At 36.8% G+C, this 13,941-nt stretch overlaps 2 long non-coding RNA genes across 4 annotated transcripts in view; one reads left to right on the forward strand and one right to left on the reverse strand.

The window, feature by feature from the left end:
- The first annotated feature begins 1,448 nt into the window (after positions 1–1,448).
- On the forward strand, positions 1,449–7,513 carry LOC144962723 (uncharacterized). 3 transcript variants are annotated; one of them, XR_013643518.1, is made up of 5 exons: positions 1,449–2,212; positions 3,001–3,138; positions 4,178–4,289; positions 4,803–4,879; positions 6,198–7,513. It is a non-coding gene; the product is annotated as an uncharacterized LOC144962723 (long non-coding RNA). The 3 variants fall into 3 exon arrangements; XR_013643519.1 differs by having other exon boundaries at positions 1,449–1,470; XR_013643517.1 differs by having other exon boundaries at positions 1,512–3,138.
- Positions 7,514–9,623: 2,110 nt separating this feature from the next.
- Positions 9,624–13,941, reverse strand: part of LOC144962724 (uncharacterized) — a 7,178-nt gene continuing 2,860 nt past the window's right edge. The window contains exons 2-3 of the long non-coding RNA XR_013643520.1: positions 11,309–11,488; positions 9,624–10,978 (exon numbers count right to left, since the gene is read on the reverse strand). This is a non-coding gene — a long non-coding RNA (uncharacterized LOC144962724). The remainder of the gene's footprint in view (positions 10,979–11,308; positions 11,489–13,941) is intronic.

The raw sequence follows: 13,941 nt of genomic DNA on the forward strand, positions 1-13,941 counted from the left end.
TGCAAATTCGTCGAAAGTATGATCGCGGACCTGCCCGAGAGCTTCGTCACAACGCAACGCCCTACTACAACTAGATGCTCTGCGGTTTCAGTCAGGCTCTTGAACACAAGTACATGTGGGACTGGTGGCAGCAAGTCACTACTGCTGAAGCGACGAAGCCGTGGGGCAGGCCCATTCCGTCACATATCTGGGCGGGTCGTTCAGTGCGGCTATGTGGTCTAGTGGTATGACACTCGCTTTCGGATCGGAAGGTCCTGGGTTCGCTCGGCGTATAGTTGAGTCCTTGGAAAAGGCTCTTTACTCACTTTCTCTCATCGTACTCAGGTGTAAAATGAGTACCTGGCCGTTAATAGCGTTGTCTTTGTCCGAAAAATTGCAATATCGCCTAACAGGCGGCATGTCCCGTCCTACATGTTAAATGTTGCTGTTGACCAGGGACCCCTTGTAAAGCGCTTTGAGCACATTTAGTGAATATTGCGCTATCTATAGCTCAATTTTAAAAAATAATAATTTTATACCTTTGCCCCATGCTATGCCTCAAGCACCCCCACCAACGTCAATGGGTGATCAATTGGGGGTTGCCGTATAGGTGGCACAGAGTTCAGTACGAGGACCCATTCCTTTCAATCTATACAGAGAGTCAGTATCCTATATAATTACTTCCCATAATTTCTGAACCACTTCTATACAAACGAATCTCAGATTTATAAATCTCTTGTCTTTTTCTAATCTGATTTTCATGACACAGTTTGGCTTATCAAAATGGATGATTGACAATAAGAACGGAATGAAGTGTATTATTATAAACGAAAGTGAAGTACATTTGATTAAGCAGGTTAAAACTCTGGGGATTATCTTCGATGAAAATCTCTTCATGTCTTTGAGTTTTGGAATCAACAGAATATTACTTGTCAGAAAATTTTTAACTGAAATATCATTTAAAAATTAATGGTTTCTTTGGTATTATCAAATCTTGATTAATAATGCAATTCCCTTCAGTCATGACTCCCAATGAATATAATTAATCGAAGTGGTTATTTGTACTACCACTACAAATAGCGAAAACTACCGCTTTTCACTATTTGTACTCCCAGAACTCTTATGTGTTTAAAGTTGCAAACCACCGCTCCTTTACCTATTTGTAGCTACCTACTCCCAGCACTCTTATGCGTTTAAAGTTGCATTTGTGAGCTTTCAAGGACCAGCCGACCAACCTCCACTTTTCGCGGTCTTTCTTTGAGAAGTGTGAAGCAAAAAAAAATGGCCCTCTCGGTAAACGAGACATTCTCATCTTTTCTCCAATTTGAAAAATTCGAAAATGAGAATAATGTACTTTTTATTAAAAAGTCAACAAAGAAGGTAAGTAAACTAGATACGACAATTTTTTTTCCTTAATTAAGTGGCAACTCATTTCTCTTCATTCTCACTCTAACTCTATCAACTTAGAAGAGTACACCACCTCAAACATTTGTCAGTTCATATCTTTGCTTTTATGAGGTCGTATTTTCATTTTGAAAAGTTCAAAGTGAACAACTAAACGACGCCGATTCAGTGGTGTATTTGGTCTTATCTTCATGTGAATAAATATTTTATTATTGACTTTTCCAAAATTCCAATAGGTCATTCATTTGCATGTCGTGATCTATTTTTCCTTGATTTCAGCTGTCTCAGCTCTAAACTATACTTTTCTTTCTCAATAAATAATTCATTTTCTGTTTGCAATGTATTACAGAGATGTTGATTTACCACATGTAAAAATTTCAAAGTTGTATCTGAAGCTGTTTCTGAATTATACGTGATTATCCATTGGGATGCTGTGCTTTGGTCACATTTTTTCCTCTATAAATAGAGATTTTCCACCACATAAACGGTCATAACTTTTTGACCAGTTGAGACAGAGCCATACTTTTTCACTCTAGTTAATGTTTCACTCCCCTTTATTTTTCTACGCTAAATTAATACCCATAGCCACTATTTTGAAAAATTCTTGCAAGTGCCTACTAAGGTTGAACTTGAACCTGAACATGCTCCTTCTTCTTCTTCTTCTTCTACTAATAACTACAACTAGATAGGTACTACTCCTCTTCTGAATGATCGGAGCCGTTTAAGAAACTAAATTACAGTTTCCACCGGCGCAGCTCTCTAGACTTCCAGTCCCACAGTGCCCAGTATGGGCGGGAGACCTTACCCCCGATGTTCCTCGAGCCTCGAGGTAGTTTCACTTTATAATTGTTTTAGTTTTAGCTTTTGAACTGTGGATCTTTTGTCAAACGTTTTATTTTAATTTTTCAAATTTAGTAGCACTTTAAAGGTCTGCGTTAGGTATCGCTCTGCTGTACTGTAACTGTAAGAGCGTAAGAATAACATGGTAAAAGTACCGTAAAAGTATGCTGATGAAAATGATATTGACAATGAAAAATAAGAAGAACAATAGAACTTATAAACAAATCAATAAAGAAGCTTTAAAAAAAATGAAATTTAAAAGAAGTAAGAAAAAAACTGCCTCAAGAAGTGAAAAAAATTGTCCCTGTTGTTGAGATGTGAAGTGGACATAATCGTGTCTGTTAAGAATTAGAAGAAATGAAAGATGCCACTTTTTATTTTAAATGTAGATTGCACATTAGCAGAACACTAAAAAAAAAAGTAAAGAAAGAAAATCCAATGTGGCAACTTGGTTGCAAGTGAAAAAAGTAAAATTACTCCGCTCAGCATTGCTGCTGGTGTGATGTCTAGTGTTAGTTAGGTGTCATATATTAGAGTGATATCTTGTTACTTCATATTTTCATTTTAAAACCTGTAGAACAACTTGATTGATTTGTAAATTTCCTGTATATGACCATTGTTTTAGTTTTCCGCAGCCATTATAATTCAATTTGAAATATTGAAAGGTACTGGAGAGGAGTCTTAGCGGGGTTTTTTTTTGTCTGTTAGTTTTAGTTATAGGTCATAGTGCAGGTCCAAGTGTTGGAAATGTACAAGGTTTTATTTTTTTATTTTAAGGTTAGTTGAAGGAATACTTTCCTTAGCTCAAGGAACGTGCAGAAGACCTCCCCTATTTACTACTTACTACTACTACCCAAGTACTAGTGCTAGACTACTTCTTCCGCCACCTCACTCCTAAACGGACTGACACCACAGGTAACTGATATTATTCTCTCTCTCTCTCTCTCTCTCTCTCTCTCTCTCTCTCTCTCTCTCTCTCTCTCTCTCTTGAGTGTGTATCTGTCTGTCTATTTCTGCCCATCTCCCCTCTTTTTACTAATTAGTTTGTAGGTGTTTGGCAAATTCTCAAGAACCGCCAAGATATATGCGGCTTTGTGGCACTCACTTCCGGATTGGAAGGTCATGGGGTCGAGCCTCGTCAAGGCCTCACATTCTCTCACTGTACTCATGTGTATGATTTCCTATCCGCTAAGAGCGTTGTCTGTCAGAAGAAAAACATCGCCTAACGTTCTACTTGTTACGTGTTGCTGCTAGTCATGGATCCTTTGTAAAGTGCTTTGAGCATGTTTGGTGGATATTGCGGCTTATGAAAGCTCAATTCTTTTTTTAATATTTATATATATATAAAAAAGATGCAGGATGATGACGGGCATGCGCTACTTTATGATGTATATAAACCATTCCTAATATATGATTTTGCTAAATAGGCCTACACTCAAATTTTACGAGTGTATCTGGTGGCAAATATTAGACACTCGTTGCCACTGTGATTTTGATGAAACTTGGCTTATACACAGATACATGAATTTTCCTAATACGGCTTCAAACATGCGATCTGAACTTCAATTTATAATGAAGTAATTTTTCTCAAATGACAGCTTGATTGAATGTGACAAGATCCTTTTACTTAATACAATTCAATTTAGTGTGGTCTGTAGTTGTTTGCCTAATATTAGAATGCACAGAATTTGAATTTTTATTGACTTTAAATATTGAAAACAACATGCCTTTGGCTTTCCATTTGTGCCATTCCATTCAGCTTTTGACCTAGTCCCTGATTTGAGTACCACGTCACAAATTTAAGTTCTTCGAGAAAACTCTCGACTTACTTTCTTATTCTTCTAACGTACTGAACTGTAACACCTTTGTCTCAGTTGGAGAAAATATTGCAATTTTTAAACTTAATATTTAGGTATTTATGTTATGATCTTTTATATTATTCCGTGTTTTTCAGCTTCCATCATATCACCCTGAGGAAAGTTGGCTAATTTATGACTTTTGTGTCTATGAATGCAAGCAGGCAAAAAGCAATTGACTTCAAGCAAAAGAGTTCGCCCTAACCAGAGGTAGGAGGTTGTTTTTGGACGGGGGCAGGAGGTGTTTTTTTACTTTTACATATTTAAAAAAAAATGAAAATATTATATGCACAAGGTTATAATATTTCAGAATAACTCAGAAGTAATATATCACCATCAGCTTTTCTATCTTGATTGCCAAGACAATTTTAATAAAGCAATCAAACTGATTCTGAATTTTAAAACATCCAGAGGAAGAGGCAATGTGTGCCTATCTGCAGCTCATTTACAGTCTTCAGTGGGCGGGCTGCACGATGTAATGCAGCAAGACAATAGTTCAACTATTACCAGAACAGTTTTAAAAAGTGAAACACTTGATTTGTTCATCTGGATTAGTATTATTATTGAATGTCTTATTAAGATTTATTTTCAATTGCTCTATAATCTGCATGTTGAAATCCTTCACAATTGAGTTATGCAAGTGACAACGCTATTAATATTTTATCATACTATGTTGTGGATAATTTTATTACTTTGTAATAAAAAGTTTTTCTTACCATGCAGGACTCTGAAATTAATACTGGCTTCTGAGGGTTACAGGGGCTAATCACCACCATGAAAATCACCCATGTGATAAATTGGTAAGACTCATTCATTTTATACTTATTTTCCATCGACATTTTGTCCCTGCAGTTTTTCGCTGCCGAAAATTTTACACTTGACAGCAATTAATCGCAAATTCTATTTTAGTCGCAATTAGACTCAATTTTTTTTATAAATATGTATTATATTTTTCTTTTCTTGTTACTTTATATTTTCAGTACTTAATTGTCCCTCCCCCCTCCCACTATTGAGTGTAATATATAGTAATAGATTAGTTAGGTAAATGCACTGTTGACACCAGGACCAAATGTTTAAAGGACAACAGCCATTCCAACATATATTTTATTACGATACATTCAATGTGGCGCACTGAGATGGAGAGATGATGACCAGCTTGTGACAAAATTGACTGTTCCAGAATTTGTATTTTTTTTTATTAAAAAAAAAAATTTCTTGGAAGGGTTCTGGGCAGAGAGTTCACATTTTTCTATCCCTTATATTTGTTTTCCCTTTCCATGTTGCTCCCTGTCTTTGTTATGGATTAAGATTGCTCATTTTTTTCCTGGTCCTTGCGGGGGTCTTTAGTTGGGAGGCAGACAGTCAAATACAGTACCTTTCTTCTTGAGATGATTTTTTATACTGTAAATCATCTCTCTGTTATGTACTGTTATAGTTATAGGTTTTGAATATTATTGCATTATGTAAATGTTTTAGCAGGATCCTTTGCTTGTGTCTCAGTGAGACTTTGAGGTAATGTCAAAATTGGTACATCTTTGAGGTGCTCGTGAAATCTACTGTTCCCTATTTATTGAATCAGTCACCATATCATCATCCTTTTTATAGTGTTGTAAGCGCTATTAAGTCCTGTAAGACAATATAAGCAGATCTAGGTGATGGTATTTTTTTGGGTCTTTTTTTTTTTGTTCCAGATAAGGAATTTTAAGATTTGATGGTTGTCCATAGACTTTTCAAAATAAAATTTGACTTTGACTATGGGTACGATGCAGTTATAAGTGCTTGATTTCTGAGGACTAATTATAAATGGTGACCACTCTATTGCGTTTTTGTATGCCATGAAAATGTTACAAAGACAATGAAGCGACGTTTTTTGGGAATTCTGCAGTCATTCATTTAACCCTTGAATTTGATGAGCGCCTGTTGCATTTTAGTTCATTCAAGTATTTTAGAGTGACAAACACAACTCGTGCATTATGGGTTTATATGCAGATTTTTGTCTTTAAATTGTCAATAAAAAATAAAATGCTTTTTTTTTTTTGTTTTGTTAGCTGGCAGGTCTGAATTGAATGCTATTGCATACAATTTTGTACTTTTAATCTTTTTTCTTTTTACATTTAGCCATCCTCACTTTATCCGGAGAATCGCCTGCCCTCGTGAGTGAGACAGTGAAGGCTATGGCTAAAACAAAGGTGTCCACAACCCAACTTAGGCAATACATTCAATCAAGCCAAGGATAAAATGTATTGCTAAAGATGTCGAAGATTTGCAGCGGAGATTGTTCAAGACTGATATTGATAGGACGGACGGTGAAACGGTACAGGAATTACTGAGGGAGATAGAGGAGGAGGGAGGTGTAACAAAGTTCAGTGTGAATGAGGATGGTGGTTTTGAGTATTTGTTTTAAGTAACGGGAAGAATGAGGCGTGATGTGAGTGTTTTTTGTGATGTGTTTGTTATGGATGCAACATACAAAGTAAATCGATATTTGTATCCACTTGTGAATATTATGTGCATAGATGATGAGGGTCATGGCGGGCGAAAGACTGGAAATCCATGACCAACCTGAAACTGACATTGTACCAGTATGACGTGTGACAAATACACAGGAAGGACTGTATCGAATTGTATCTTCAGTGACAAACAGGATCAATAGCTTGTTTCAAGTTATGGTAGAACATCAGTTTCTGCAAAGAATCTCCCAGTTGGAACAGTTTTTGACTCTTGTCTCTGAAGATAAAGACTTTGACATTGTTGACATGACTGACTTAATACAGACAAATCCCCATTCTAACCCTCTTTCTGACTTTTCAGAGACACCAGACATTGTAAATGCACGTACTGACCAGAGACCACAGACATTATAAATACACACTCTGCCCAGACAGAGACCACAGACGTTATGGACACACAAACTAACCAGACAGAGAGACCACAGACGTTATGGACACACAGACTGACCAGACAGGGACTCCAGATAACAGAGACATGCCACCATAAAGATGCCCTTGACACGACAGAGACAGACTGCGAAATTTTTCAAATGTGACTCTACACAGGAAATTTCAGGCCGAAACTGTGTTATACAGGTCGGTACAGAATAAAACAAATATAGCACAGGAGACCAAACACTGTGTTGTAGAATATCAAAATTTCAAAGGTGGTCGGTCAGTGACGAAATAAAAAGGGACATTATAAGTCGTAATATCACATCTCAATAAAAGAGTGTGATAGTAAAAAGGTGCCCGTTAACAATTGAGTCGGTCAAGTCTCTATCCAGATTCAAAAGGATAGTGCAAAGTCCTGTATGTAAAACAAATTTGAGAAGCATGGTTGTTCTCAATACTTGTTGGGTCGTGATCGGTATAGAGTGAAGTAGTGTTCATGCATTTTGACATTTTCTTGATCTTTTAAAATAAAATTATAATTTAATTTAATCAACAGACTTGTTTAATAATTTAAAGATATACTTTTGTGGGGACCTTTTGTAAAATCATTAGTCCGATTGTAGTTGTAAATTTCTTTATATTCTAATGTCATAAAATCAGTGACACCACTGAATCCCTACCAGCGCTTTTACTCACTGAGTCCCTACCACCAGCGCTTTTACTGAGTCCCTACCACCAGCGCTATTACTCACCCAGTCCCTCCACCTGGGCGGGGTTCCTGACCTCCCTTAGTGGGCAGGGGGTTCATACTGTGTCTTCTATCCCTTATATCTGTTTTCCAACATGCTTTCTGTCTTTGTCTTGGAATGAGATTACTTGGTTTTGTCCTGGTCCTGGCCGGATCCCCCGGCTGAGAGGGAAGCAGTCGAATGTATAGTTAGTTTTGGGAGATGATATTTTTTTCATTGTAAATCATCTCTCTGTTATGTACTGTATTATGTTTTATTTACATATTATATTTGATTTGTTAACATTTGAGTGTATTCCTCTTAGTCGGGACCTGTGCTTGTGTCTGGATGAGACTTTTAGGTGATCTCAAACTAAGTACTTTGACGGTGTGCTCTTGGAATCTACATCTGTTTCCCATTTGAACAAATTCCCCTTTGTCTTACCTTTTCTTGGGTGCTTTAATTGAATTCTATAACTTTTTACTATCCCATTTCTTCCTTTTTACTGGCGCTGATATGACCTTAATGTGTTGCAAGCGCCGTAAAACCCTCAAAAACAAACAAACAAACAAACAGTCCCTACCATCAGCGCTTTTACTCACCGAGTCCCTACCACCAGTGCAATTACTCACCGAGTCCCTACCACCAGCGCTATAACTCACCGAGTCCCTACCACCAGCGCTTTTACTCACCGAGTCCTACCACCAGCGCTTTTACTCGAGTCATAGAGCTTTTACTCACCGAGTCCCTACCACCAGCGCTATAACTCACCGAGTCCCTACCACTAGCGCTTTTACTCTTCGAGTCCCTACCACCAGCGCTTTTACTCACTGAGTCATAGAGCTTTTACTCACCCAGTCCCTACCACCAGCGCTATAACTCACCCAGTCCCTACCACCAGCGCTTTTACTCTTCGAGTCCCTACCACCAGCGCTTTTACTCACTGAGTCATAGAGCTTTTACTCACTGAGTCCCTACCACCAGTGCTTTTACTCTTCGAGTCCCTACCACCAGCGCTTTTACTCACTGACACTGTCCCTACCACCAGTGCTATTACTGAGTTATAGAGCTTTTACTCACTGAGTCCCTACCACCAGCGCTATAACTCACCGAGTCCCTACCACCAGCGCTTTTACTAAGTCATAGAGCTTTTACTCACCGAGTCCCTACCACCAGTGCTATTACCGAGTCATAGAGCTTTTACTCACTGAGTCCCTACGACCAGCGCTATTACTCACTGAGCCCCTACCACAAGCGCTTTTACTCACCGAGTCCCTACCACCAGCGCTATTACAGAGTCCTAGAGCTTTTACTCACTGAGCACCTACGACCAGCGTTATTACTCACCGAGACCCTACCACCAGCGCTATTACTCAGCGAGTCATAGAGCTTTTACTCATCGAGTCCCTACGACCAGCGCTTTTACTCACTGAGTCCCTACCACCAGCGCTTTTACTCGTTGAATCCCTATCACCAGCACTTTTACTCGCCGAGTTCCTACCACATGGCTATTACTGAGTCCCTAACACCAGCGCTAATACTATTAGCCACCAAATCCCTACCACCAGGGGGGACAATATAAGCTCAAATTAGACCCCAAAAATTCTTACAGTGATGCAGAAAAAAACAACGAACAGATCTCTTTCAAATTTACACAAAATGTTTCTTACAACAAGATGGATAGGTTTAGCAATAGTCTTGAAAATAAATTTTTCAGAATTTTGTTTCGATTCTTAGTGAAAATTTGGTGTGACATGACAGGAAAAAAAATTGATTTAAAAATTCATAAAACTGCTAAATTTTTGTTTAGCCCAAAACCCATCCATCATGATGCAAAACACATCATAAGAAAAATTCTGACCAAATTTGAAGACAATCTGATGGGAAACAATCCAGATGTGAATGTTAGAAAATCAGAGAATGACGCACAATGAAATTTTGAGAAAATGAAAAATTTGTCTTTAATTTGATAATAAAGCCAATTATGCAGACAAAGGCCAACATTCATCAAGTATATAAACAATATGGAACAAGAAAACAGTAATATTTTATAAATTGATCAAATTCTGAAAAAAATTCTAAACGATTCGCTAACCCATACCTCTAAGAAAAAAATTACGAAATAATTTAATATCTGCTGTTATTCACCAAAAAATTACTTTAGTGGTCAAATATGCTTTATAGTTCTAAAATTCTTTAATTATATCTCATGAACTAATAATGTAATGTATAATTTGATGTTAAACACCAAAAATAACTGAATTAAAAAAAAAAAACTTTTTTAAGGGGCAACATAAGCTAAAATTAGACGTAAAACCCTAAAATTCTAACATAGATGCACCAAAAACTAGCATATAAATTTCTTTCAAATTTAAACACAATGTTTCTTTCATAAATAGCTATATCATGAAAACTCTTGGAATAATTTTTTTAGAATTTTTATTTGATTTCAACTGAAAATTTAGCGCGGATCAACAGGAACAAATGAATTTTAAAATTTATAAAATTGCTAAATTTTAATTTACCCCCAAACACTTACATCATGATGTAAAACACATCATAGAAAAGATTCTGAATAAATTTGAAGATAATTTAAAGGAAAATGATTAAGGTAGGATTGCTAGAAAATCAGAAAAATGACATAAAACAGACATTTGAGAAAGCGCAAGCTTTTTCTATAATTTGACATAAAGTTAAAAGGCTGATTTTGCAGACAACTAAAAGAAATGATCCATCAAACTTTCAAAATATGACCGTAATAGGACAAGAAAACGAAAATTTTGTAGATTGATCTAAGTCTAAAAAAAATTATAATCGGTTCACTAACCCATACCCCATAGATAAAAAAAAATGCTGTAAAATTGATTTTTTTACGCCCAGAGATAAAATAATTTTGTGGTCGAATATGATGTCATACCTTATGAATTCATCATTATAATCACAAAACCTAATTATTTACTGTATACAATAGGTTATACAGATGATTTCTAGATATATTAAATGATTTTTCAAAATATGATAGGGCACGCTATCCTCATTTTTCATTTTTTTATTCTACTTGAGAGACAAGTCGTATAAAATTAGATATCTAGTCAAGTTGAACTGCAAAATCAATTCTATTTTAGACAATAAAACAGTTATATAGTGCACTAGCTCTGAATAAAAAGCAATTTGCTTTCCCAAACCCTTGGAATAAAAATCTCTTTTCGCCTCAATACAGAAAAAGTCAACACTACTTGTTTGCCACCACTTTTTTTGTAGTTCCACAAAGAGGGTTGATCCTGCTCTGGATGGAAAAATTGAAATAAAAAAGAGACACAGTTCATTAGCAATTTTTGGAAATGGCATTATTGTCATAAAATGCATTTGTCAAAGACATAGCAATTTTTAAAAAATGATCATTATTCACACCAACACACTTGAAATTTCATTGGTTTTACATCCATAGAACAAAACTCTTGGCAACAAACTATAGTCTGTCGTTAAGTTAATACATTCAGTAGTAATTCAATTCAAATGATGCTTTGCCATTTTCATTTAGAAAAATGAGCATTTATTTTATTGATCACCAATAAAAAATGTAAAGGCGCAATGGAGATTTGAAAACATTACTAACCATTGTCAAAAAGTGCATGCAGACACTCTGGTCTGCTGGCCCAGATGATGGTTTGCTGATTGATGAGTTTTGCCACAGGCAAAGGTTTGCCTCAACACACCTTGCCAGAATAGCCCTTGAGCCAGCATCTTTATGGATTGTCAGGACACTAGTAACGTCAACAGTGTTCTTTCATGTTAGCTGTCAATGAAAACAAAAAATTAAATTAAATTCACTACAGCGAAATAGGCACATACATGCCAATGCTAAATTTTATAACAGCAACACTTCGCATGTTGAACGGGACATAACGTCTGTTAGGCAATATTACAATTTCTTCGGACAGAGACAACGCATTTAACGGCCAAGTACACATTTTACAACTGAGTCCGGTGAGAGAAAGTGAGCAAAGTGCCTTTTCCAAGGGCTCAACTATGAGCAGAGCGAGGCTCGAGCCCAGGACCTTCCGGTCCAAAAGCGAGTGTCATACCACTACGACATAGGGAGCGTTCACATATTACGTCATCAAAAATTTGCCCTTTTTAGACCCCCCCCCCCCTCCCCCCAAGTCATCACTTGTCATCATTGACCTGACCCCCCCCCCCCTCCCCAACAGATGATGACGTCATCTAATTTAATAAAAACTAAAAGATAACTTTAATTTCACAATATTTATTATTCATTTTTCAAACCATAAACATTGATTATCAACGTTTGATAAAACACATTCAGACATTTTATTAATTTCAGAAACTGTTGATAATTTATGTTTTACGATACAATGGGGACATAAAATTTAAATTTGCAAAGATAAAATCTAACAAACATTATTTAAATTAGGCTACTTGGTGCAGGTGCTATTAAAATAATTTCAGAAAGTGTAATTTAAAATAGTATAGGAGGTAAATTATTTTATAGCATATTAGTCTTTTAGTGGAATGAATTACTGTTTCAATTTCCAAACATAAAAATTGATTCAAAAATGTTTCTGCCTTGGACCTCTGGCAATGTACTATAAATAGTATCATCAATTTCATCTTCATCGTCATCACTTTCTCCCATTTGCTGTTCTTCTTGTATGCCGCATTTTCGTGAATGGTCTTTCATTGCTGTGATCGAGGAGTGATACAATGAATATTTAGGGCAAGTTCGCCTTTTGAGAAGTGATACCCCTTTCCCATCTTGTTTCTTGATGGGCAATACTCATCATAGCAATTTATCTTTAGCTGTTTTGAAAGGAACAAACTTTGAAATAGGCTTCCAAATCTTCCAGTATTGCCTATCTCCAAACCATCATCACATGAAGCAAGTGGTACAGGTGGTGGCAGAAAACGCTCTGGAAAAAAAGATGAATAGTTAGTACGCCAAGGTTTGCAGCATGAGTTGTCACTGCATTTCACTATTTGCAGCAGATATTGGGATTGACGAATGTGTTTTATCTTCCAATCATCTGTTTCTTGAAATTGAAGTTTAATTAATTTTTCACCTTTTTGCTAATTTATTTGGAATGCCATTTTTGAAGCTCTTGCATTTAATAAAATAGGCCTAATTTGCCTATGTTTTGATGACATCATCTTGGGTCTGACCCCCCTCCCCCATGTCAACACATGTCAACATTTGGTAGACCCCCCCTCCCCCCCTAGCTGATGACGTAATATGTGAACGCTCCCATAGCCGTACGTAATTTTTAAAAATATAATAAAAATAATCACACTAATATAATTATCTCACATTGTCATCATCATAGGCATTTCAAAACTACTAATAATACTACCACTTCTTCTTCTTCTTCTAGGTTCCATGCCTGGTCCAGGCTTCGGATACTGCATGAATTATCTCTCTCCATTCCTCCCTGTCTCTTGCTTTTTCAAACAGCTATTGGATTGTTAGGTTGGTGAAGCCCTTCAGTTGGTCTATGAGTGTTTTTCTTTGTCTCCCCCGGGCGCGTTTACCAGGTATTTTTCCACAACTTGCCAGGTATTCATTCTTATCTTTCCTTACTATGTGTCCGAAAAAGGATAGTTGTCGATCCACTATTAAGGACATTAGTTTCCTTTGTTGGTATGTTTGTTTTAGCACTTCTTCGTTCGTTTTGTGTGCGGTATACGATATTCTCTGCATCCTTCTCAAGCACCACATTTCAAAAGCTTCAATGTTCTTTTGTGTTTCTGCATTTGTAGTCCAGCTTTCGCATCCGTAGAACAAGATTGGCCACACGTAGCACTTCAAGACTCGGAATCTAATCCCGAACGACATCTGTTTGTTTTTCAAAATGTTTCCCAGGTCCATGAAGGCCTGTTTGGCTTGAGTTATTCTTGCTCGTATGTCTCGGTTACATCTTCCATCTGTTGTCACTATTGAACCTAGGTATTTAAAACTTTCTACGTTGGTAAGCTGCTCGCCGTGAATCGTTATATTGCAGGTGTTGTTGTTTTCGGGGTTTTTCTGTATTACCATGCATTCTGTTTTGGTGATATTCACTTCCATTCCCTTGGCTTCACTATCTACTACCACTTTGTCAACAATCTTTTGAAGTTGGATTTCTGATGTTGCAATGAGTACCGTATCGTCTGCGTATCTTATATTATTTACCAAACATTGAACAACCACATTAAATCCAAATGCATCGAGGCACACGAGAACTATCTAGACTG

Source organism: Berghia stephanieae, chromosome 1 (assembly GCF_034508935.2).
Source record: "Berghia stephanieae isolate SIO BIC M18660-M18661 chromosome 1, UCSD_Bste_1.3, whole genome shotgun sequence".
Lineage (NCBI taxonomy): Eukaryota > Metazoa > Mollusca > Gastropoda > Nudibranchia > Aeolidiidae > Berghia > Berghia stephanieae.